A 27,775-nucleotide genomic window follows, 5' to 3' on the forward strand; every position below is an offset into this window, starting at 1 on the left:
AAATGAATCAGTGAGAAAGCATTTACTAAGCATTTGTTACGTGCAAAGAACTGTGCTAAGTGCTGGAGAGAGAGGAAGAAAAGTAAGACAGTCCCTGGTCTCAAGGAGCTCATGTTCTCATAGGAGTAGACAACAGAACTATTGATCAGTCAAGCACTTATTAAGCACAGTACATAGTATTTGCTGGGCTTGTGCTAAGTACTAGGGATGCAAATATAAACAACGAAGGAATCTCTACTTTCAAAGAACTTTCATTCTACTTTGGGAGAATATCTGTTTCTGATGAGAAACCATTTGGTACCTCCTTACTCTGGCAGCACTAGTTACCATCACCAGACTGTGCACAAATGTACCAGGTCTCATGATTGTCACTATCAGAGAAATAGAGAAGAATAAATGGAATAAGGTAATGAGGACACTGGATTTGTAGTCAGGGGACTTAGGTTCTAATCTCAGGTCATTTACCTTTGGACAAGTCACTTTACTTCCTGGCTCCTCAGGTTTGTGTTTTTTTTCTTTGTAGAATCAAGGGATTGGGCATGTCCCTTCCAGCCAAGGGTGATCTGGAACCAGCTTAATCCTGGTTCTTTGTGGAAGCTAATTGTTAAATTTCAGTGTGAGCGTTTACTCCTTTGAAATGAGCAAATGCTACAACTTCAAGGATTGATTTATTGTGTTGGTGACTATCTAGACTTCAGAAAATCATGGAGAAAACATTAATAAAAACTTCAAAGTGTTTCCTGAATTTCTGGAGAGCTGCATGCTGAACATTTAGCAGTATGGCCTTGCTTCTACATCTAAATGTGTGACCCTGTGATGTACAGATACAGTCCATATCTTCACTCTGCTTACAGTCTATTAACCAAGAGAAGATATCTGCGTGTAACTGTACTGCAAGGAAAAATACATAAGTGAAACAAGAGGCTTAAAGCGTTCACATGCAGAATCTCAGAGGCAGGCTGGGCTGCAGAGGTCATCTATGTAGTATAAACATATTTGAACACAATGCCCCCCTATGACATGGAGCTCCTGTTTGAAGGCCACACAGAAAGGAGAAAATCAGTACCTCATGAGGCAATCTATTCATCTTTTCCATAACTCTGGCAACAATGACTTCTGGTTGGGAGGAACCAGGGAAGGCTTCATAGAGAAGATAGAGTTTGTATATCATTTTGGGGAAGACCCTAGTGGAGATGGGGACACTAGAATATATCATGTCACACATACATACATATATATGTATACATACATATATTGAACATTGTTTTTCAGGCATTTTCAGTTGTGTCTGACTCTTTGTGATCCTATTTGAGGTTTTCTTGGAAGACATACTGGAGAAGTTTCCCATTCCTTCTTCAACTCATTTTACAGATGAGAAAACTGAGGCAAACAGGATTAAATGGCTTGCCTAGGGTCACACAGTCCAAGGCCAGATTTGAATTAGAAAGGTGAGTATTCCTGACTCTAGGCCTGACACTCTATCCATTGCATCACTCCCTGCCCTCTATTATGTATGATGCATGTATATGTATGTGTGTGTGTGTGTGTGTGTGTGTGTGTGTGTGTGTGTGTGTGTGTGTATATATATATATACATATATATATTCTTATATGTGTGTATACACATATATATGTACACACACATATATGTTAAATTTCTAAGCAAAGTGTTCTGAAGATCTAGCATTCTACCCAATAAAGGGAATTTTTCTGGACAGCATTATTAGTTTTGGGAAACCATGTGTTTAAGAGTTCCCAAGTTTGAAAAAAAATTTGAATATCTCTGATGAAGATCTGATATCTAAGTTATAAAGACATGAATGTACACATACAAGATACTCCTAGATTCTTAGAGAAATTTTAAGCTCCTGAAGCTGCAAACTGCATTAAGACTCTTGGGGCACCCTTCATAAGACCAAGAGCCATTCTGCAATGGATCAGTAGCCAAGGAATATGAACAAACATTTTTCAAAGAAAGAGTTGCAAACTGTGAACAACTGTATGAAAGACTGTTCCAAATCACTAATTATAATAAAAATAACTCTGAGTTATCTCCAAGCAAAGCTCTTATAATTCCATGATGTTGCCTAGGTATTTCTTCAAATTCATCATATACTTATCTGGTCTACTCCTCTTACAAATGGATGCTAATTAAGTTTCAGATTGCCCTTCATTCTTTCTACATGATTTATCCCATATCCTTATTTAGTCAAATCATATATGAATATGCTTTTTATGTTACTTCTTGCACTCATTTTGTCATTGACGGTATGCTGTAGACAAGGTATTATGGACATGCCTCCCTCCATTGCCCTGTGAGACAATAGAACTTCTCGTTCTTCTGAGATCATGTTCTATGATTTGCAGTCATAACCAGGAGAATGGTGGTATCACGTACTGTAGGATTTTAAAAACGTCTTTAAACCTGACATATTTAAATCTCTGATATATTTTGGTGCCAATTTTTAAGACATTATGTTCTTAAAATGGATAACTAAATCTTTTTTTCCCCCTAATCAGGAGCAGAAACTAAATATAGTACACAAAGCCAAACAACTTTTAGTTTAATTTAATTGGAATGTGTGACATAGGATACCTAATCCATGGACAAGACTCACAGATGTTGAAAAAGCATGAATGGCTTGCGATTTACACCAGTGGGGGGATTGCAAATACCAACGAGAGTAGTGTTGCATATAGTAGGCATTTCCTTAGTATTAGCTAAATGATTGGTTGATGTAATCACAGATCACCTGAAGTATTGAAAAAATATCTGACTAAAGCTAAAAACTTGACCATTAGTCATTCCTTCAACAAGTTTTTCATAGCCCCATTAAAGAAAAACACATGTATACACAGAAACAAACACATACATACACACACACATACTTTCAACTCCAAATTGATTCAATCCTTTTCCTGCTTTTCAAGGTCCTTGATTACAAGGTGTTGCCTATGAATACAAATTGTGAGGGACACATAGAAGCCTTCTACAGACTTATAATCTAATTGGGGAAATGTTATAGTCTAACACACATAAAAATGAGGTTGTAAAAAAGTGGCATATTTGGTGATGTATCCTTGTTGATGAATTTAAATATATTAAGCCCTATAGTCTCATTGACATTCAAAAATTGCTAATAAAGATATAATCTATTCAGTTTAAGGCTTTATTTCCTCCTCCCCTCCCAATATTCTCCCACCTTTAAACAAAGAACATTTCACACACTTATAAAATCATGTCCTTCAGTTTGTAGAACCTCTCAAGTTTTCTCCTGTTATACTATAAATAATTTCATCTTTTTCCCCCTTTCCAACACACTTTCATCAGAAATCATTAACAAGATTTTCCACATGAATAAATTTATCAGATATATGAAACACTTCTAAGCATTAATTATATTTTCATATTCCCCATTTTTGATGGATAACTTCAAAGGAAGAACTCATAATATAATGGAAAGAATACAAGTATGTTGTGAATCAAGAACTTTAAGTTCATTTCTGCCAATAACTTATTGTGTCTTAATAACTTACCGGATCTCAGTTTCCTGAGGTTTAAAATGAAGGAGTTAGACTTGATTATCTTTAGGATTCCTTCTCAATTTAAATTTCTATGATTCTAATTTATTTTGGTCCATAAACATTTATTGGTCACCTTCTATGTGTTAGGCACTATGCTAAGCACTTCTGAAAATATCCCATGTATTTAGGAAGTTCCTTGATACTTGAGCAAGTTATTCCAAGGCAATACATTTAATGACAACCTGGTACAGCCAGAAAAGCTCTGGATTTCTACCTAGATAACTGTGCTTCAACCTCAGCTCAGCTACCTAAGAAATTTTGGACAACCCACAACTTCTCTGGGCCTTGACTCCATCCTCTGTAAAATGAAGAATTTTACAAATAAGATGTCTAAGTTCCTGTGATGCTTTAAATCTTATGAAAAGTTGTAATGGGGTACTGGCCCTATAGTAGAAATGTATCAAATGCCTTATCTGGTGTCCTGAAATATAGATCTCTCCATAAAGCAGAAGAAACTAAACATATACAGGAGAAACAAATAAAGTTCTTTTTGGAGGTTGTGAAGAAAAAGCACAGGCAGGAGGAATCAGCTTCATAAATCCTTACAAAATAGATCAACTGATGAATAAATTAATCCATGAATTAATGAATCAACAATTACAACTACACTTCAGTTCTTCCCATCCTTAAATTTCACTTCTCTAACAGGAGTTGGAGATTGAAAAGTGTAGAGAATATAAGATCCCATTGTGATAGTTGTTGTTTACAAAGGAATATATTTGTTCTAGTATAATAAAAACATCACCTTACAGACCAGGTGCCTCCCATTCATGTAGCAAGGTCATTCAAGATTTATTGGAAGATGAAACAGAAGAAATAACCCTACTCCACTGTCCTCTAATAATAAACACAAAATAGGGAGATGTGCGCTCAATAAAAGTATTTGCCTCCGTGATAGAGGAGATTCAATGGAGATTCCAGATTGAGTAGGGATTCCCAGGGGGTGATGAGGTCCTCCAGTTGTGCCTGCTTGCAGAAGACATTATGTAAATTACATGAAGCAGTAAGACATCACAGGAACTCCTGGCAGAGATTTATGATCATTCAAAACATTTAGACAGTTTCATATATATAGGAAAGACCAAGTAGATGAAAACGTCAAGATTGAAGAATAGAAGCAGCAACCACCCAAACTGTATCCAAATCCCCCTCCACACAACCTTAAAATAATGTCATATCAAATTCTGGAGTGACAGAGCTAAAAAAGGTTGAGGTGAGGTGTTTTCCTAGACCAAGACAATTTAGGAAGTCAGAAGGAGAGGCCTGTGACACCAGGATGAGAGCCATCCCAGAGTGGTAACACGAGTGGTGGGCCTTGGAGGCAGCTGTGAGAGCAGCAGAAAGTTTTGGGAGCTCCAAGCCCAGAGATGGGAAGGGGATTGGACAACTGGTCAGAAAGATATTAGAGGGGACCCTGAGCTGGCACTAGACCTAGTACTGGGTTCTATTGGGCAACTTGGTTTCTCATACACAGTTCTAGCTTGCAGTTCCTGGGCAGAGAAGAGTGCTAGCATTTGTGACCGCAGGGTAACTGGGACTCTTCTTATATGTGTGAAGACCAGAACACAGACCAGGACAACAGTGACCATGCCTGTCCTCAGGTCACACCACCTTGGAAGCTTGAAATACTTAAAGACCCCCAGAAGTAGGCTTGAAAACCACAGCACAAAAAAGACTGAAGCTTGGGACAGTGATTCCACATCCACAGTTGAGCAGAACTGAACTTTAACATAAAGTTCAGTATCAAGACTTGACTCTACAACATTGCTGACAAGTAGCCATTCACTCTCGGCCTGAAGACCTTGAGTGAGAGGAAATTTACTATCACATGGATGTGACAGACCATTCCCTGTTTGGATAGCCCTAATTATTACAAAAACCTTTCTTTGCCTCAAGCCTACATCTGCCTCTCTGCAGCTTTGCCCTAATGCTCCTGGTCTTGCTCTCTGGTGCTAAGTAAAATAAAATCTCACTCCATGCCTCAGTTTCCTTATTTCTAAACTGAAGAAGCTGGGATTCTCCTAAGTTTAGATCTATGATTCTATGACCTGACAACCCTTCAAGTACTTGAAGTCTCAATTCTAGAAAAGAAACTCAAAACAAAAGGAGGAACAAAACCAGGAACCAAATGTGCAGTCTTGCTTATTTACACACACACACACACACACACACACACACACACACACACACATACACACACACACACACACACACACACACACACACATATGCTGTAAAGACCTGTGATTAGAACCTGGGTTTTCTGACATCTTATCCAAAGCCCCTTTTGCTACATTCCAAACTTACTCACAACAGAGGCCTGGCATCATCCTGTAAGCTTTTGCTAGTTAGCTAGCTTTTTCCTGCAGCAGAGTTGTGGGCACTAGTCTACTGAACCACCTGCATTTCACTATCGCTTGATCTTGAAATTCCCGCTGTGGACAAAGACATGAAGACATCTGAAAGCTGGTTCCAGACTCTGCTGAGCTCATGGCAGGGAAAGATGCTGATGTAGATTCAGGTGACAAGGCTGAGGCAGAGCCTAACTATAGCAAAGGTGATGATGCAGCAGACCTGGAGTCTATTAACATTGAAGGTGATAAAGCAAAGGAGGACATATAGAAGGTGTGTGTGTGTGTGTGTGTGTGTTTGTGTGTGTGTCTGTCTGTCTATGTGTGTGTGAGTGAGCATATTAGAAGCCAGGGAATGCTGGATCCTGACCAGGAGCTTTCAATATCTTGTGATAAGGATGCAATTCAAATTCCTTGCTGAATGGGATCTGGGACATGAGCAAAGTAAAGCCAGAGAGAGAAGACACCCAAGGATATATGTAAAGTGTTCCTTTTTGACCCTCAAATTCTCCTTTATGCATAGCTTTTGAAATTCTGTTAAAATAATGGGAACGATTGGAATCAGGAAGGATATGTGCTCTAGACTAGAATCCTAAATGTTTGGGCAATAATTGGACTCAGTGGCCTCCAAAGTCCCTTTGAACTCACATGCTTGATTGTAATGCTAATGAAACTAGAATTCCATTAAAACCTAACTCTCTATGGTGTGGAACTTGCTTCAAAGTGAGCTCATCTTAGATCCTGTTGAAGGGGGTTTATTACTTTATTACTGGAAGGAATGGTATATTTTAAGATGAAATTTAACAGAGATAGATGGTAAGTCCTTAACTGACATTCAAAAAGTCAGTTGCATAAGTACAAGATGAGAAAGCTGTGGCAAAAGGAAAATTCACATGAAAAAGATTGGGCTGAGTGGGGGTAAGTTTTGCAGCAAATTTGACATGCGTCAATGGTGATTCAGATGTCAAAAATCTATGTAATCTTTGAAACTGAGATGCTTCTGCTAGACTTAACTCCCTAAGGAAGCCAAAGATAGAGATTTCCTTATTCATACATACATATATTACATTACATGTATATTATATGTAAATAAAATATAGTACCACTTTTTTTTTAATAGTAAAGAACTGGACATAAAATAGAAGTCCACTGATTGGCTGAAAAAGTGTGCTAAAAAGTACCAGCTCGGCAACAGAACCCCAAATTCTAGATCATCTTTTGGCATGTACTACATCATAACCTTGGGCAAGTTACTTACTCTTCTTGGGTCTTAGTAAAATGAAAGAGCCTCTAAAAGGGGAAAAAACAAAAAAACTACTCTATGACCTATGAGGTCCTTCCCAGCTCCCAATCTATGATCCTTTGAAACTGGTGTGTGAATGTAATGAAATATTACTGGACTGTAAGAAATTACATGTATGATTGTACATGTCTAACTTATAGCATGTTACTTGCTATCTTGAGGAAGGGGAGGGAAGTGAAGGAGGGAGAATAATTTGTAGTCAAAATTTTAAAATAGTGAATGTTGAAAACTATCTTTACATGTAACTGGGGAAAATACTATTAAGAAAAAATAGACATTATATGTAGAAATACGAATACTGGACATAAAAGAAACTAAACCAAAGTGAAGTAGGCACAATCAAGAAAACAATATACTCAATAGCCACAACAATGTATAAATAAAAGTTATAGGTCTGTCTGTAAATCTAAGTTTTTTTTCCCCTTTTATTATTTGTAAAATAAAAATGAATTTTGTGTCAGTTCTAGTCCTTCTTCTAGTTCTCTTCCACTACCCAAATTTTCTCATCTATGTTCTATATTCTAGAAACTATAAACTTCTAAACAACTATCTTTTAGATGCCATCACCTGAATCTGTAAGACCAGTAACTTGTGGGTGATTGGGACAGCTGGTTTTTATTATTTTGATTTATGGACAATCCCACTAATATACGTCCTGTATAACATATGTTTACTCAAGAAATATGAACCAGTTGTCCTTTTGGGAGTTTAGTCATCAGGGGAAAAATAACTTTAGCTGTACTCTTTATGGAATCCCTAGATATTTTCTATGAGTGTGTGTCTGAGTGTGTGGTGGTGGCGAGTCCAACAATAGTTATGATCACTAAGTTCAAGCTTAATGTGTGACAAGGCATGTATAAATTTCCCTCTATCCCATGTAAGCTGATTCAAGTCACTATTCTTTCTGGGCTTCTTCATTTGTTATATAAGGAAGTGGTGGACTGTTCAACTGATTTCTTTTTTTTTTCTTTCTTTTCCTTTCTTCTTTTTTTAGGCAATTGGGTTTAAGTGACTTGCCCAGGGTCACCCAGCTAGTAAGTTAAGTGTTTGGTCTGAGGCCATATTAGAATGTGGGTCCTCCTGACTTCAGGGCCAGTGCTCTATCCACTGAGCTACTTAGCTGCCCCTAGATGATTTCTAATATTCCTTTGATTTCTAAATCTTATGATCTAATGTTCACTAGCAAGCTGATGTGACTGACAAATAAAGGTAACACATTCCAAAATTAAGCTTTGTTTTCAGAGAAGTTTGTTCAGAACACTTGAATACACAGTAGACTCTAGCACAGAGGGTCTTTGTGGGTTGACAACCCAAGAAAACTCAGAAGACCACCAGATTATTTATCCATGGTCAGAAGACTGACTATGTCTATAAGTATCTACTGAGTCCTATTTTAGGAAAGCATAAACATGTTGGCCTGGAAGCAGAAACCAAAAATCTTCCTGCACCCATAGGCGATGTAGATGAACAGGGAAGAAAGAACCCTTGCCAGTCTCATCTGGAGTTTCAGCTTGGCCATATGGGTTCAGATAAAAACAAAAATCTAAGGGTATCAAGCCATACAAACTCACAACAAGGAATAGTTCCAGGGAAATCTGTCTGAGCTTCTAAATATTCCATAGTAATCCTTGCCAGGATGCTGTAGTGGGAATCAGCACATCTTAAAACTAGAACAGGAAGACTCTAATAATCTGTTTTTGGAAGGTTTGTGAAAGAATCAAGTCCTGCAACTTTTTCTGGACAGCAGCAAGTTATCATTTAGGGTCTAGGTGACACCAACATAGCAGAGGATGGGATGAAGCCAGAACTTCCTAATGCAAAAGTCTCACAAAATTTCTCCTGCTACAAAACCTTTAGTGGCTCCCTATTGCCTAAAAGATAAAGCTGAGAGTCCTCTGACTAGCATTGAAGGGCCTCCACAATCTGGTTCTGTGTTAGAAACTATTCTCTCTCTCTCTCTTTTTTTTTTTTCTTTTGGAGGCAATTGGGGTTAAGTGGCTTGCCCGGGGTCACATAGCTAGTAAGTGTCTCAGGCTGGATTTGAACTCAGGTCTTCCTGACTCCAGTGCCAGTGCTCTATCGGCTGTGCTACCTATCTGCCCCTAGGCCCTACTCTTACTCTAGGCAACTGTTTAGGAGCCCATCTCATGAAGTACTGAACAAAGAGCCCTAAAACCTGCCTATTGTGTGTATAGCATGCTTTAGAATTTGGAGACTACCATGGAGAATTGATTAAATCAGAAATCTGGGCCACAAACAAAATTTCTGCCCTTATGATCAGCAATGTGGGGTAGAATGTCTCAGAAATCTGATTAAGGCCATGAAGTATAATGTCTTATCTCTGGAAAAACAGTTCCCAAATCAACCATAGGATGGCGTACATTTTCACTTCACCTCTCTTTCTCCCTCCTGTGTCCTTTCAACCAATTACAATGTTCAAAATGTCCAGAGTCTAGATCTGTGAGTGGAAGTAAGAGATAGCAATTAGCTTCCCCACTAATCATAATCTTGCAATCCACTAAAAGCAAGGGACAATACCTAACACATATCATATAAAGAGCTTTTCCTGTATGAAGAAGGAAAGCTAAATATTACCACCTTAATCTTAATAAATCCCATTTGGACATATAAATCTTACATGTGGGGGCTGATTTCCCACAGTCACTCATCTGAAGAAGACCTTGCTCTCAAATGTAGGACTTGAAATGAGTAGGAGAAACTGATCAAGGTGGCTTCTTCTTCTTCTTCTTCTTCTTCTTCTTCTTCTTCTTCTTCTTCTTCTTCTTCTTCTTCTTCTCTGTCTCTGTCTCTCTGTCTCTCTCTCACTGTCTCTCTCTCTCTCTGTTTCAAAAAATAGACCCTCCATTACTCCATTTCTTGGCTTGGGGCATTTTCTCTGGCTGTCCCTCATGCCTAGAAAGTTCTTCCTCCTCTGCTATGACTACTGACCTGCCTGGCTTCCTTTAAGTCCTAACTAAAAGTCCATCTTTTATAGGAAGCCTTTCCCAACCCTTCTTATAAAGTTGAAAAGGTAGGTAAGAGACTAATTTAGTCCATTCACTGCAGTTATTTGAAGCAAAGCTCTTTCTGTGTCACATAAGAAGAAGGACAGATGATAAATTGGGGATAATCTCAGGGAAGGTACTAAGATTAAGGAGAATTGGGAAAGGTTTCTAGCAAAAGGTGGGACTTTATTTGAAGGTTGAAGGAAGCCAGGGAAGCCAGGAGACAGAGATGAAGAGACAGAGACAGAGAGACAGAGAGAGGCAGAAAGAGAGACAGAAAGACACACAGAGACAGAGAAAGAGAGAGGGAGAAAGAGAGAGGGAGAAAGAGAGAGAGAGAGAGAGAGAGAGAGAGAGAGAGAGAGAGAGAGAGAGAGAGAGAGAGAGAGAGAGAGAGTTTTCTAGTCATGGGAGACTTTCCTCAGGAGATGGAGGGCCATACATGAGGATCAGAACAAAGACCAATGTCACTGAATCACAGACTATGTGAAAGGGAGTAATGTGTACAAAGATTGGAAAGATAGGAGGGAAGAGATTATGATGGGGTTTAAAAGCCAAACAGGGTACCTTAATAGTTGATTCCAGAGGTAATAGGGATCAACTGAAGTTTATTGAATGAGGGGGTGACATGGTAAGACCTGCATTTTAGGAAAATTAATTTGACAGCTGAGTACACAGGATGGCCTAGAGTGGGAAGAGACTATGTAGGGTGACCAACTAGCAGACTATTGCAACAGTATATATGTGATATGAAGGCAAAATTTGTGGACATATGAGTAGCCAGAGACAATGCTTGCAGAGTTGTATATCAATATTATATCTCCATTTGTGATTTTCCATAATTCTGGAATAATTCTGCTTCTCAGAATTTTAATACATCTATTAGAATGTATTATTTCTGAAATAAAGGGAGATGAATAAACATTTATGTAGTGCCTACTATGTACTAGGCATTGTGCAAAGCACTTTTCTTTTTTACAAATATTATCTCATTTTAAACTCATGGCAACACTGCAAGCTAGGTACTATTATTATATCCATTTTACAGTTTGAGGAACTGAGGCAATGGAGGTTAAGTAACTTACCCAGAGTCATACATGTAAGTAAGTGTCTGAGGCTGGATTTGAACTCAAGTCTTCCTTAATCTAGGCCCAGTGCTCAATCCACCTTGCCACCATCTGACATACCAATGAGGACTATAATAAAAAAAAAATCCCCCATACATTTCTTGATAGTATATATTTTAGAGTGTGATAAAGATTCACATATCTTATAGGCTTACCCAGAATTCTTACAATAATTTTGATATAGTCTTGAATGAAAAAGTGAATTTTATCAGTTAAAAATATCTTTTCCAGTTTTTATTAATACATTTTTTTCCTTCATAGCAATTGTCATTTTTTTAATTGGTTTTGATATCCGTCAAACTTCAATAGATCTGTGCTACAGTTTAAAGGAATCAATAGCATTCCCTGTCCCCAGCAATACTATGTATCAGGTCACTCTGAAAGTGTTAATTTAAATCCATTTAAATGATGCTGCTCTGTGGCAATTATCAATTTATCCATTCTTTATGCTATTTTGCATTTTCAATCACACTCTCCTTTGTTTATGGTGTGATTGATCTGGCTTCCTCGTAGGCTTGGATGATCCTTGAAACAAGACTTCTCTACAGTAACACATCCCACAACATTTCTAGTCATTGAGATTTGGTCTTACAGAGCTGCAACTTTTGCTCTTTTTCTTGGAGTGACAGCCATGATTAAAAAGCATAATGCCTGGCACATAGTAGGTACTTAATAAATATTTGTTGACTGACTCAGTGATGAAAGAGCATGGCACAAAGGAAAAAAAACTGCCCTAGAAATAGCTAATGGTGGTGCGACCATCTGGTTAAGATCAGATTCTCTAAATCAATATATTGTCAGTAAAAGCAAATCCATGACTATTGTTGTCTGTCTGTCTGTCTGTCTGTCTGTCTCTCTCTCTCTCTCTCTCTCTCTCTCTCTCTTTCTCACACACACACACACACACACACACACACACACACACCACACAACAACAACAACAAGTATTTTCGGCCCAAATAATTTGAATACCTCTGTACCCTAGAAATTTACATAAGGACTATACAGAATACATTTGCAAATATGATGGTTCATAAACAATCATTTGTCTTGGAGCAGTTTATTGTTTTTTATCAACTTTTCCTTGGCTTCAGGAGTTAGAAACAGTGTGGACCCTATTTGTCATTTGATTGTTCTCACACAAATTGGTGATAAAGGAGGGCAAAACATAATGAGTTAGATATGACTGCCATTTTATCAAGGACATGGAAGATTATTCTGAAATGGCATTACACTTGCAAAGAAAGGTAAAATACAGCATCCTGTCTTTGTGTCATAGTGTCATCATATCCATTAGATTGCAAGCTCCTTGAGGGTAGGGCTGCCTTTTGCCTCTTTTTGTATCTTTAGCACTCAGCACAGTGCTTGGCACATAGTAAGTGCTTAATAAATGTGATTGATAGATGTCCATATAGATATGGAGGAAACACATAGGTTTACATTCAAGGCTACCTTTCAATAAATTAATTAATACATATTTATACAATGCATGCTTAGTGGGAAGAATTGATAACTATCATTAAGCAGCTGAAATTCTGTTATAGAAAAATGTATGTGTGTGTGTGTGTGTGTGTGTGTGTGTGTGTGTGTGTGTGTGTGTGTGTAGGGAAGGTTAGACTTATCTTTCTTGGGTCCAGAATATAGAACTGTAAGCCATCTACAGAAAGTATTGAGGAGGAGGGGTTTACCTCTCCCTGGGGAGGGTGGCCTTCGAACGGAAGCTGGTCCACTTGTTGGGTATGTTGTAGAAGGGGATTTTATTTGGAAATGGATTGGGCCAGGTGATTTCTGAGGTCTCTTCCAACTCCGAGATTCTATGGTGTCATAATGCCAGGTCTTAGTCTCAGAGACTAAGAATTTTAAACATGTTATCTTCCCTCAAGGAGCTTATAATCTAAATGAGGAGATAAGACATCTATACATGATAGAAAGTATATTTATCACTCAAGGCAGGATATGAAAGTGCCAATCACAAGAAGTACTGTGTGAGTTCTGGAGAGACTAGTATAGTGTGTCGTAGTTAAGGGAGGCTTCATGGAAGAGATGGATTATAGTCAGGTCTGAAGGGATGGGTATAATTTATCTAGGTGGAGAGGAGGGAGAAAGTACTTTTCCAGAGAGTCCTGTAATATCTTTTTCAGCTGCACTGTCCTAAGTTGTGGGTTGCTGGAGAAGGCGAGCTCTTACCCTCATTCTCTCTGGCACTGACTTGTTTTCAATAGTGAGTGCTTTAAGATTAAGCTAATGAGCTTTCCTGCTGTGGATGGTAGGGAGCCAATACCTCCTTTCCTGGCACTTTGCCCCTGTTATTTTTCTTTTAAATAAAGAAACAGGCTGTGTAACATCAGGTGAAAACCTAGGTGCACTGCTAAGCCTCAGGTTGAAGAACATCTTTGCCTCAGGTGACAGATGGTCCCATCACACTTCATCTCCCAGACCTTTGGTCTCAGCGAAACTGCACATGTGACATCCTTGTACTGTACACTCCGTCATCCATGCACATTAATATATGATAGAACTCAGCCAGGCCAGCTGTCAGTCCAGCATTGTATTGTAGCTAAGTGAATCAGTCAAGGCCACTTGGATACCACTTAGTCTAATTTTTATTTCTTCCCAAAGAAAAATGCTTCAGTAACAGTTTATCATCAGACAGAATCAATATGTAGAAATCATAGTGGAATATGATAATGCTAATAATTCATCTAATATTATCTTACAAATCTCTGATTTTCATCTGGAATTCCTCCATTCTGATTAAAATCTCAATAAAGTCTCATCACTTACTTCATCTCTCCTCTCCTATTCTCTTCTCCCCTCCTCTCTGCTTTCCTCCTCTCTTTTCTTTTCCCCTCTATTTCTACCAACATTAAATTGGAGTTTTTGTGTAATTCTCTTATTTTGAAGGGACACCTTCATGATTTTGGATTGCAATGATTTACTTAGCTTCTGTTTTCTATTGCTATATACAATGTATATGTAAAATATATACGTATGTGTGTATATATATATTATATACATGTGTATATATATGTGTATATATATATCTATCTATATCTATCTATATCTATCTATCTATCTATCTATCTATCTATCTATCTATATGGCATGTTTCATTTTCAATCACACTTTCCTTTGTTTTTCAGTGTGAGTGATCCTGTTTCTTTGTTGGCCTGAAAGACCTTTGAAACATTTGACTTCCCTATGTTAACAAATCCTGCAATATCTTTAGCAGTTATTGAGATGTGCTCTTAAAGAACTATGGCTTTTGTCCATTTCCTTAGAGTATATCTATATCAGTTTACTCAATAAACACAACACACACACACACACACACACACACACACACACACACACACATACAGATAAAAGGACATATCTCTTCCCCACCCACCAGTTCTTTGTTCCTCTTGTCCTTGGGAGATGCTATAGAAACAGGACTTATGATCTATTTCTCAGGTTTTCCCTAGGACTTCTTGAGTCTAGAAAACTAATTGCCTTCCAAAGAAGAATGAAAATTTCCTTGCCTAATTACTTTTAAAGAAGGAATGGGGTAATTCTTTCACCAACACAAATTTGAACTTGTCAATATCTCCAGTTGCCAAAAGAAAGAGAGATTATTCTTTGAAGTTCTGGTGATGAGCCTCTCACCTCTAGATAAAAGCATGCAGCCCATCAACAGGCCTAGACCTGAAGCCTTTCCAGCAGACCTTTTGCCTGTGCCTCTAGAATAGCCTTCAAAAACTCAAGAGCACCTCCAGGCCCCAGTGAGAAATCAGGATAGGATTCCAATGTTCTTTCCTTTCCTGATTTCTTGCTCCTCCCTCTTCAAGAAGGGCACTATAGTAAGATGAGATTCAGCAGCATTCTTCTCCACTTGTCCCTCCAAAGGCAGGGGCTGCTTTGCAAGAATGGATTTAATGCTATGTATTTTTGTCCGTATTCTTCCCAAACTTTAGGTTATGTTCTGAATTTTCTTTCTGTAGGATCACAGATTTAGAGATGGAAAAGACCTTAGATAGTTAGTCCACACATTTTGTAAATGAAGAAACTGAGGCCCCTGAAGGTGAAATGATTTAATCAAGGCTGCCCAAGGCTGATATTCCAATCCAATACTTTCCCCCTTGCACCAAGTTGCCTCTTTTTTTCCTAGAATTTGTTTCTGCCTCACCTATTTCATGTGACTCCATAAAACATCATTGCTGTTTTGCTAGATCTTCACCCCACCCTCCACCTGTATCGTGCTCTACTCTGTGACTCATGGGATCATATATGAAATCAGCTATTCATTTTCATTTTTTTTCTAATGACTTTGCTTTCCACATTCCCACCTAACTCAGGGAGCTGTATTCTTATCACAGGAGACATTTCTGGGTGAACAATCATCAATATCTACTCTCACAGTCTTACTAGGCTTAGAGGGTTATAGAGTTGTTGCTGAAATGGACCTCAAGGGTCACTCTCAGTGAGGCAACTTGGTGAGACAGTAGATAGAGAATTTGGCCTGGAGTCAGGAATACCTGAGTTCAAATCCAGCCTCAGACTCTCATTAGCTTATGTGACTTTGGGCAAGTCACTTAATATCTGTTTGTTTTTGCATTTTCAACTGTAAAATTGGGATAATAATAGCACTCACCTCCCAGGATTGTTGTTAGGATCAAATAAAGTGTCTGAAAATTGTTTAGCACAGCACAGTGTCTGACACATAGTAAGAGATATATAGATGCCAGTTGTTGTTATCCAATCTAATTCTCTCATTTTGTTAATGAGGAAACTGAGGCCCCAGGAGGTTAAGTGACTTGATGTCAGAGGTAAGATTTGAACCCAGTTTCTCTGATTACAGAATCAGTGCTCATTACTAAAAACAAAATAAAACAAAACAAAACACTAGTGAATATGAAAGACCAGTCTTTGCTGCTTCATATGGGATCATAACTTTTATTTTCTGCACACCTACAATGAAAACTATCATTTCAATCCAGGGTTTTGCCACTTTATAACTAGATTACTACAGTAACCTATAGTAAGCCTCCCTTCCTGCCTACAATTGTCCCTCTCCAAATGCATATGGCCCATGGTTGTCAGACTAATCTTTCTTATGTTTTTTAAATGCAGTTATCATCCTATTTCTTTTTTCTTAGCAACCTTCAGTGACTCTCTATTTCTAACTATGTCAAGGCTAAGCAACTCTGTAAGGCAATTAAGGCCCTCCATAAATTGTCCCCACTCTCCTTATTCATATCTTTCTCACTACTGTCTTTTTACACACTCTTGGCCCCAGCCAGTATGATTTCATTATTCACACTGTTTTCTGGGCCTAATCTTATACTCATGTTGTTCCCTAGGTTACCTTCCCTTAACATTTCTCCTTGTCCAGATACTTTGCATTCATTGAGGCCCAAATGAGGACTTCTCCATGAAGTCTTCTGTGGATATGCAAACCCATATTAATATTTCCTTTCTCCAAATTCCTATGACACAGTCTATACTGAGTATCTTAGCATATAATTTCATATTATCTTGCCCTATTTGCTAGGGTTCCTCTTTGTCCGAATGATTTCCTTAGCATCTTTGAGAATTGGGACCATATTTGATATTTCAGAAAGAGTATTGGATTTAGTCAGAAGACCAAGGCCTATATGACCTTGGCTGGCCTTTGCTTTCCCTGTCAGAAAAATAAGGAAGTTGCAAGAAATGATTTCTGACGTTCTTTCCATCTTTATTATGTGATGTCTCTCTTCCAGCATTTGGCCCAGTGCTGAGCTGAGGGTAAGGGCACGAGAGTTTTGCTTAGATTAACCGATGATCATTTTAAGGTAGAAAAGAGGCAATTTCTTTGGCAAAAACCCAGACCATTTTCCTAACATCTAGTCTTAACTTGGGGCACTAAGTGTTCTTTTCAGCTTGAAACGGCAAGTTGAGTTCATTTTTGGAGCAACCAGCTCTAATTTATTAAATGCACCTGTGTTGAAAAATGGCCGACCTGACTGTAAAATACAATAATTACTTTACTGAAGTAATTGTGTGTGCTGCCTGTGGTGAGAATCAGCAGCAGTTGAAAAAAAAATATGCACTGTGACTGGCGGGAATTGGAGCTGAAATAAAGGTAGGGAGCATGTGTGGCAACAGCTGGGGAGAAGCAGCATCACCAGCAAACGAGGGGAATGTGATCATTGTAAGCAGAAGCAGCAGTGCCATTGACACTTAACCATCCATGGGAGGTGGAACAGGAATGTTTCCCTAAAGCTTTCAAACCCTTTTGGAATAATAGTATTCCTGTTAATGGCCTGGCCAGGCCACTTCTGGAAGATGATGTTCTAGGTGCCACATTGTAGAAGGTCACTGGGAAGCTTTAGGGTAATCAGAAAAGTACTGTAAGGATGATAATGAGATGGAAAAAAAAGACCAAAGATAAATAAGCAAAACACAACAAAACCTGTAACTAAGGCAACATCACAGAATCAAAGAATTAAAAAACAAAACAAAACTAGAGGTGGCGGAGCCCAGTTTGAACCATTCACCATTTGCTGTTATTATTCAATCCTTAAAGTCATGTCTGACTCTTCATTACCTCATTTGGACTTTCCTTCATTTGCCATTTCTTTCCCCAGCTCATTTTACAGATGAGGAACTGAGGCAGACAGGGTTAAGTGACTTGCCCAGGGTCACACAGCTATTAAGTGTCTCAGGCCAGATTTGAACTCAGGAAGATGAGTGTTCCTGACTTTAGGCCTGGCACTCTATCCATTGTGTGACCTAGCTGCCTTACCATTTAATGCATGTGATACCTCAAGGAAAAAGGTAGCCTTGGGAAAGGAAAACCCATTACCTCCTGAAGCGGAATTTTAGAATAAATCTCAAAATTGAAGGGAAATGCAGAGGCAGTCTAATAATTTTTCAATTCATTAATCCTGTCTATAACCTTCCCCAGGATGCACAACCAAGGCCAATGAGTTGAAGTTATAGGGAGAAAGATTTTGACTCAATATGAAGAATTTTCTAACAATTAGAACCATCTGTAAACACGATAGGGTCCCACAAGGCCTAATAGATTCTCTGCCTATTAGCACAGATAGAAACACTGAATAATTGTTGGCTGAATGAACCTACTTAGAAGTTAAATTTATAACATATGTTACTGAGTTAAAGTGAGCATAAATAATCATGTGATAGGAAGAATCAGAGTTGAAGAAAGATACAGAGGGCATTCCCATTCAGGTACAGGTAGGAGTAGACCTTTAAAGGATTTTAATCTTTGAGATTCTAGAATTCTGTAGAAACTAATCTTTGGTTTATCCAATGTCCAAGAGCTAGTAAGAGACTTCAGATTTAATACCAAGATAAAGCTGAACCACTTAACTCCCTAATAAATCAATCAGTAAAAAAATATTGAGCACCTGCCATGTGTAAAGCACTGCTACATGTATTTTGATAAGCACAAAGAAATATGAAACAATTATTTTCCAGAAGGATTTTCCAATGTAGGTGTGGAGACAAACCATATTGAATGATATCTAACATTACAAGGAAGTACAAGAAACTGTTCTGATTCAGGAGATTAGGACATATAATTTCAATATTTACTGTTCTGCTATTCAGTGCCTCTGCTCTCTGTTTTGGGGATGGCTACCTACATAATACTATTTTTGCCCCTTCTCCCTTTCTCTCTTTATAACAGGTCTTCCTTTGAAGAAGAAGTTTAGGTTGGTATGGTGATACATGACTGTAATTGTTTTTATTTTGTTACATAAGGTTTGTGGACTGCTTGGGGTAAGGCATTCTGAGCAGCAGGAGGGCTGAAGCTGACTGAATGTTCACATGAAGCTTGGCACCAATATGGTAAGCTCCCAAGGTGATCAGTATTGGGATCAGACCTCTGACTGGCCACTGCATTTCTAATCTGGGTGAGATAGGGAGACCAAGACTGAAAGAAAAAAAAGTAGATTAGGAAGGAAGATAGTTTAAAACATCCTGTCCTTTTAGCTATTCTAAGCATTCTGTTTTCCACCTCTTTAAAAATCCCTTCAAAATATGCTTATTATCATTGCTATTATTACTATCATTATTATTCTGTTTTCATTCTAGATTAATTTTTTTCCTGCTTATATTTCAGTCAAATACTTTCAGGAGAATTGAGGGTAGTTCTAGACACTAAGATTTAATGTAATGTGGAGGAATTGTAGAAGATTTTTAAGGAGAGAAACAAAGATAATTAAAGTGGTGGAAAATAAAACCTATAAGGAAAATGTAAAGGGATTAGGATATTTAGCTCAGGGAAGATAAGGCTGAGGAAAGACAATAATTGTTTTAAATATATGAATTGTTATTACATAGAGGATGATAACCAGACCTTCTTGGTCTCATTGAATACAGAACACGAGGAAGCGAGCACATCCCTAATAGGAAGGGTGGTTAAAAGTCAAAATGTGAAGAGATGGGAAAAAGAATTAAAGCATAACAACCTCTATTAATTACTTGGGGAAACAGACAACGAATGTGAATGAAAGAAAGGGGGAAAACAGCAAAGAAAGAAAAATCGAAATGTTGGAAGTTATGTGATTAGGGGAAAAACAGATATCTGATGAAATTTAGTGATGATCTTATTAACCCTATATATGTTTAATTATGTTTTTAAACAGCACCCATACTCCTCCCCACATTAGAAACCTTTAAGAGGTCTTTAAAATTAAAATCAGTTCTTCAAAATCAGTGGTGGCACAGAAGTTCTATGAATAGTTCTATTGAATAGAGGAATCGATTTCTAGACAGAAGACTGGGCAGAGATACTGCCTTGGTCCATTTAATACCTGAATGTTTCTTACCCTCTCTTGGCCTTTGTGTCATTCTGCTATAAAATGAGAGGTTATGAGAAATGATCTCAAAGCTCCCTTCCAGTTCTAGATCCTATAATCTTATACATCTAAAAGCAGGGAAATGGATTAGAATGAACTATTTATGGCTTTTTAAAAATTCTTTTCTAATTCTATTTGCATTTCAGTGGATTAGAAAATGAATTAAACATTTTGTGGCATTAGTACTCACTCATTAAGAACATGCTTACTTAGCTATACTTGGCAATATCATAATTATTTAACTTATACAGTGTTATCTTCTACCTTGCTGTATTGTAGGTTTTTGGATTGGGAATGGGGAGGACGATAACTGTCTTATCCCCTGCACTTTAAGCTCCAACCAAAACAGCAAGCCACAATAAAAGTGGGACCCAGTGGTTGTATTAAAAGGTGACTTTTCACGGGTAGGATCCTCAACTCAAAATTGAATTGTTCTTTGAAAAGGGAAGACAACTCCATTCAGTCCTAGCCTAGAGCTCAGAGTAAAGGAAATATCATGCTGATCCCAAGTCCCAGGAGGTTCTGAGGCATGGAGACTTGAATTAATTAGGCCAGAAGCAGGGAGCTGTGTTTATAGATCTTCTGAGTACTTTATTTTCATTCTTTTCTGATGGGTTCATCAACACTTAGCAGCAGCATTCATATCTCTTTCTTTTCTCTGTTGGGTTTAGATCTCTGAAGTGTGCATGGCCTGGTGTGAAGATTGGTCCACCTGGGCCCAGGAGAAGTAATCTAATTCCATTCCATTTACACAAATAATTGTGTAGCTTCTAATGTTAGGGTTACTGTCAAAGAACATATTTCCAGTTTATGGATGATACTGTGATGAATTTTGATCTTGTTACTGAGCTAGAAATTTCTTTCAAAGTCTACATGTTTGGCACACAGGCAATCTCCAGTGGCCAGACTGCAATGTACTTCAGTGCAGCCATAGGGGAAGTGCAGAAACACCCCACCAGCCTCAGCACCCACTGAGGACCCAGGTTCAGTACCAGGTAAGCTGCCAGACCCCTAAGGCCTCCAATAGCACCAGCCACCCACCGCCCCATAACCCCAGGGAAGCACCAGACAAGAGGGTCCCCCATGGGCCTCAGGGCAATGTCAGTGCAGCACAAGGTAAACAATCAGGGCTTGTGTCATGAGTGCAAAAAGCCCGAGACACTGCCCCTTCCACCTTGGGAGCAAAGCTCTAATTTAAAAGAAAGGAAAAAGGCCAAAAATATGAGCAAAAAATAACAACAACAACAACAAAAGAATCTGACCATAGAGAGTTATTATGGTGACAAGGGAGATCAAGACACGAACTCAGAAGAGGACAACAATGTCAAAACATCTATGGGCAAAGCCCAAACAAAAATGGGAAATGGTCTCGAGCCCAGAAAGAACTCATGGAAGAGCTCAAAAAGCAGCTTAAAAAATCATATAAAAGCAGTAGAAGAAAAATGGGAAAAGAAATGAGAGTGATACAGAGAATTATGTAAAAAGAGTCAACAGCTTGAAAAAAGAAAACAACTGTTTAACATGTAGAATTGGCCAAATGGAAAAGGAAGTACAAAAGCTAACTGAGGAAAACAACTCCTTAAAAGTTTGAATTGGGCATGTGGAAGCTAATGACTATATGAGATATCAAGAATCAATCAAAGAAATTCAAAAGAATGAAAAAAATATAAGAAGATGTAAAATACTTCACTGGAAAAAAAATGACTGACCTGGAAAATAGATCAAGGAGAGACAATGGCAGAATCTTGAATTACCTGAAAGTCATAATAAAAAGGAAGACCTGGACAGCATCTTTCAAGAAATTATCAAGGAAAACTGCCCTGATATCCTGAAACCAGTGGATGAAATAGGCATTGAAAGAATCCATTGATCATCTCAGGAAAGGGATTCCAAAATAAAAAACTTCAAGAAGCATTAATTATAGCCAATTTCAGAATTATTACGTCAAGGTAAAAATACTTCAACTGGCCAGAAAGAAAGAATTCAAATATCAGGGAGTCACAATCAAGATTACACAGGACTTAGTAGCTGCAACATTGAAGGCTTGGAGGTCATATTTCAGAAGACAAAGGGTGCAGCTAGGTGGCACAGTGGATAGAACACCGCCCCTGCAGTCAGAAGCACTTGAGTCCAAATCCGGTCTCAGACACACAACACTCGCTAGCTGTGTGACGCTGGGCAAGTCACTTAACCCCAATTGCTTCACCAAAAAAACAAAAACAAAAAAAGAAGACAAAGGATCTAGGACTACAATTAAGAATCACCTTTCCAACAAAATTAAGCATAATACTTTAAGGGAAAAATGTTTATTCAATGAAACAGAAGGATTTCAAGCTTTCATAAGGAGAAGACCTGAACTGAACAAAAAAAAAATCATTTCTAATATCAGGACCCAAGAGAAGCCTACAAAGATAAAAAAAAGGTAAAAGAAAACATAAGGGATTCAATGGAGCTGAACTGTACATATGCTTACATGTCAAGATAATACTGCTAATTCTTAAAAATTGTCCCACTATTAGTACAGCTAGAAGGAATATACATAAACAGAAGGTATGAGTATAAGGTAAATTTGAGGGAATGACTTAAAAAAAATAACTAAGAGATGAGAAAAGGAGTACACTGGATGCAGAAGGAAGGGAGTGGAGGAGTGAGGTTTAAATCCCACCTCACACAATTACTAGATATGTAATCCTTACAAAGTCATTTAATTTCTCCCAGTCCCAATGTTTTCATTTGTAAAGTAAGGATAATTAAAGAACCTACCTCAGAGGGAAGGTTGTTGTGAGGATCATATGTAAAGTGCTTTGCAAACTTTAAAGTACTACATAAATTAGTTATCCTTACTGGTATGTCATAGACTATTATATAAGTTTGAATATGTTTCTAGAATTTCTTTCCTAGTCTAGTAATAATTTTTTTCTTAAGTCAATAAGTTATATAGTTTTGATAAATAGTACTTTGTTTAAAAATCTAGTAGGGTTAATATGTTATTTTTTTCTCAATCAGATTAGATCAGATCATATTGGAATTGTATATTTTTTCAAAACTTTTTTATTTCAAAAACACTACTAATTATATTTATCATTTCAAAATAAGTCTGTGTTTGATAGTTCTTCTTAAATACTTTGCTTCTCTTTCAAAGGGAGTTGTCTATTTATCCGTGGGGTTCAGTCAAAGCATTCTATTGACCATTGCCAATTTTTAGTTAAATAGAAAACTGGGCTTCAATTAATTTGGTGAAGAAAGGAAGGCTTAAGATTTCAAGACACAAAGACTGAATGAATGGATGAGAAAATATTTATTACTCCCTATATCCAAGGCATTGTACTAAAGGTTAGGGATAGAAGTAAAAACAAGTAATACACTTCCTACCCCAAAGGAACCTTTTATTCTAATAGAGGAAGACAACATCTACAGTGAAGTGGTGGTCAGGAGGTGTGTTTTGAGCAGGGAAGTCAGAAGGAATGGCAGTTGAAGTTGGGGCTATCGATTGACATCTATATTCCAGGAATGATAGTGTAAATTTGTTGTTCTCAGAGCTACAATTTAAAGCATGAAAATGCCTGGGAGATTCTGGGCTGGGCAAGATCAGAATGAGAAGCCCATAGCCTCAAGAGTGAGAACTTGAGTTACGGGTCAGAAATAAGGGCTTGAGATGACATGGATTAGAGACAAGTAGGCCTGGAAATGGCTAGGAATGTTCTTAATACATATAGTGGAAACAATATAGTGGAAACTACTTGTTATAATATTTCAGGGACATGATGGATGAGCTTGTCTTGGAATACTTTCAGAGTAGCATCCTATGTTATTGTAGATGTAATGGGAGAAAAACAAACCTGAATGTATGTGATTACCATTTTTGTCCAAATGTAGTTTAAAAATGTAGAAGATACAGCATTAAAGGTCATAAACAAACAGGAGACATTTTGAGTGACTGAAAGTTAATTTGGCATTGTAGAACAGGTGGATGTGTGTGTGTGTGTGTGTGTGTGTGTGTGTGTGAAGAGAGAGAAAGAGAGAAAGAGAGTGACAGAGGGACAGAGACAGAGAAAAAGACAGAGAGAGATAGAGAGCAACAGAGAAAAGACAGAGACAGAGAGAGACACACAGAGACAGAGACAGTGACAGAGATACAGAGAAAGATCTGGAACAAAAAATACCATTGTCTTCTGCTATTCAGTCATTTCAGTTGTGGCTGACTCTTCTTCAACCCCATTTGGGGTTTTCTTGGAAAAGAGACTGGAGTGGTTTGCTCTTTCCTTCTCCAACTCATTTTACAGATGAGGAACTGAGGCTTTAACATGCTTAAATGACTTGCCCAGGATTACACAGCTAGTAGATGTCTGAGGCCAGATTTGAACTCATGAAGTTGAATCTTCCTGATTTCAAGCCCCATGTTCTATCCACTGTGCCACCTAGCTGCCCCACCTTTATCTTCAGTGGCCTCTTATTTATTATAAGACATTAATTCACCATATAGGGACCCACTATGCCTAGATTAAATTGCTTATCATTAAGTTACAATCTATAGTTTTAAGATCCAAATAGGTTCTTGATAATGCTAGTTGTTTTCCTATTGGAAGTTGGAAGCTACTTCAGAGATATCTATTCCTATCTCCTCATTTTATAGATAATGAAACTGATGCTCAAAAAGGCTAGGTATCTTGCCTAAGGTCGCACAACTAAAAAGCATCAGAAACAGGATTTGAATCCAGATCATTTGAACCTAATACCAATGCTCTTTCCATGACACTGTATCCCTTGATTAGGGCTAGTTGTTGTTGTTTTCTGTACCACTAATTACCTTTTCCTACTGTATTATATTTGAGGTTACATAGTTTCTCTTACCTTGTAAATAAACCTTAGTAAATGAACTTTTGTTGTTGTTTGTCTTTCATTCTTGAAAAGGACCAATGACATCAGGAAGGTGATGTCTTGACTTGTGCATGAATTGGTTTTAAGTGAGGCAGTGCTAGTCAAAGTCATCAGCCTCACTCTCTCCAGAGTCATTGGAGTCCACTGGCTAGACAAAGGTCAAGATTACTGGTGATGGGCTCAGGATGCAGTGGGTGGCCTTGGCCTTTCTCAGGTATTACTAGCAAAAGACCTTAACCTTGGCTGTCAGTGATTCTGAATCACAGGAAATATGGAAGAAGATGGCAGTTAGCCATAGGATGGAAAGTACTGTTTTAGTAAGCCCCTTCCCTGTCCCAACCCCACATCTGTCTGAAAGGTACTGAAATAACTGCCAATAGGATCATTGTGTTCTTTCTTAAACACAAAGAAAGAGGAGAGATCAAGGAAGCTTCTTGGTGAGTAACTATCTGGTGATCTGATTGCCAGTGCCAGTTTCCTTTGCTTCATCTCAATGTGGTAGAAAATGATGCACTGCTTGGGAAATAAACTTTTATGATTTATCATGTATAGCAGCAGAAAATAGAAGAGACAATATCTTTATGATGACGGTAGCAGGACAAATGGAAGGAATATAATGAAAGACTGTGTGTGATGGAAATCAGAACCCACAAATAATGAACAGTGGAAAGCTCTTCCATTTAATAGGGTGCCCAAGATAATCATCTCACCATTTTTCCTCTGGATTACATCATGCTCTCTGGAATCTCATCACCCTGCTGGGGTTAGTCAGTTAATCAATAAGCATTTATTATATATTATTCTCTCATCTGGAGCTCTAAGCAGCTGTAGCAAATGAAGTGGCCACCCCTTGGTAAAACTGTCTCAGCAGACAGGCTAAACCAGATTGAGGGTAACTGACAGGCCCTAAACCTGTAGGTGAGTTAGAGGCACATGAAGCATGTGAAGACTGTGCCAGGAGAATGGATGAATGAGGACCATTTGTTCCAAAGACCATGAAGGCTGCTGAAGCAGGTGCTGTGGAGAACTTAGAGCTTGTTCAGACATCAAAGATGCTAAGATCATCCACTACATCCCAGGCCATCACCAGTGGTCCTGACTTTTGCCTTGCCCCTGGACTCTGATGACTCTGGAAGAGAGTGAGGATGCTGACTTCGTGCAATTCTGCCTCACTTAAATCCAGTTCATGTGCAAGACAAGACATCAGCAGTAATGTAATTGGTCCTCTGAAATAAAGGATGAACAACAAACATTCATCAATGGACTGCTGTTTTCCAGACTCTGAGCTAAGCAATGGTGATACAAAAATGAGACAAAAACACCATCCTTGCCCTCAAAAGCTCAAAATCTAATCAGGAACTCAGAATCTATAATGATTACATCAACCCTGAAACTCACACCTCCTCGGGCCCCTTTTGCCATAGGTCCCTCCCTTCTTCTGATAATAGAAGGTGGAGGGTATACAGTGGAGAGCTCTCCTAGATCCCTTATTGAAGGGGGAGGGTGCCCAGGGCAGCCATTTCATCATTTCCCACCAGGCTGTACTACAGTACAATGCTTTCAAACTCTCCCCATTCCTTTACAGCTTCTTTTTATGTGTTACATTCCCCCATTAGGGCAGCTAGGTGACACAGTGGGTTGAGTGCTGATACTGGAGTCAGGAAGACTTAGCCTCCTGAGTTCAAATCTGGCCTCAGACACTTATTAGCTGTGTGACCATGGGCCAGTCACTTACCCCTGTTCGCCTCAATTTCCTTATCTGTAAAATGAGCTGAAGAAGGAAATGCCAAATCACTCCAGTATCTTTGCCAAGAAAACCCCAAATGGGGTCATGAAGAGTCAGGTAACACTGAAAAATAACTACTTCTCCCATTAGCTTGTAAGCTCCTTTAGGGCAGGGGCTATCTTTTGCCAATCTTTGTATCTCCAGCATGCCTGGCATATAATAGGCTCATAATAAATATTTATTGACTTCCTGACAAAGCTATCAAGCAGTTAGCATCACTGACCAAAAAGTTGCCAAGTCTTGATTCCCTATTTTGTAGTTAAGTGACAAGGAAAGGCCTTTAAAAAGTATTTGAAGGTAAAAGCTCATAAGCCAAGGACTAGGAGTCCTACATTGGCTCCAAGGAAGAGCTGGTTTAGGAATTCAAACTATTGAAATATTGAAGACTCAGGGATGGATTTTTAACAAGGCATAATCTCCAACCTTTCCCACTTCTGACCCCATCTTCAGGCTCTATTCTACTCCAGTGGCTTATGGATGACAGCCAGAGTACCGTACTAATGGCTGCTTGGGTAAATCTCTTCTAAATCTCCCACCATCCAAACTACTTGCCTCCCCTTCCACACACACACACACACACGCACGCACACACACACACACGCACGCACACACACACACAGAGCAGAACACAGATAAGAGGCCAGCATATGTGATTTGGGTTCAGCACTTCTTAATCTAGTCTAAACATAATTTAGAAATAGACTATTTGTTTAGGAGGGGCGAGATGGGATGAAAATTTGGAACTCAAAATCTTATGGAAGTAAATGTTGAAAACTAAAAATAAATAAATAAAAATAACAACAAAAAGAAAGACTATTTGTCTCTCAAGTCTAATTGTCCCATTCCTTTTTTTTTTTTTAAGATTAGTCCACAGAATTTTCCAGATTCAGTC

Source organism: Phascolarctos cinereus, unplaced genomic scaffold (genome assembly GCF_003287225.1).
Source record: "Phascolarctos cinereus isolate Bilbo 61053 unplaced genomic scaffold, phaCin_HiC Scaffold_2;HRSCAF=192, whole genome shotgun sequence".
NCBI classification, from domain to species: domain Eukaryota; kingdom Metazoa; phylum Chordata; class Mammalia; order Diprotodontia; family Phascolarctidae; genus Phascolarctos; species Phascolarctos cinereus.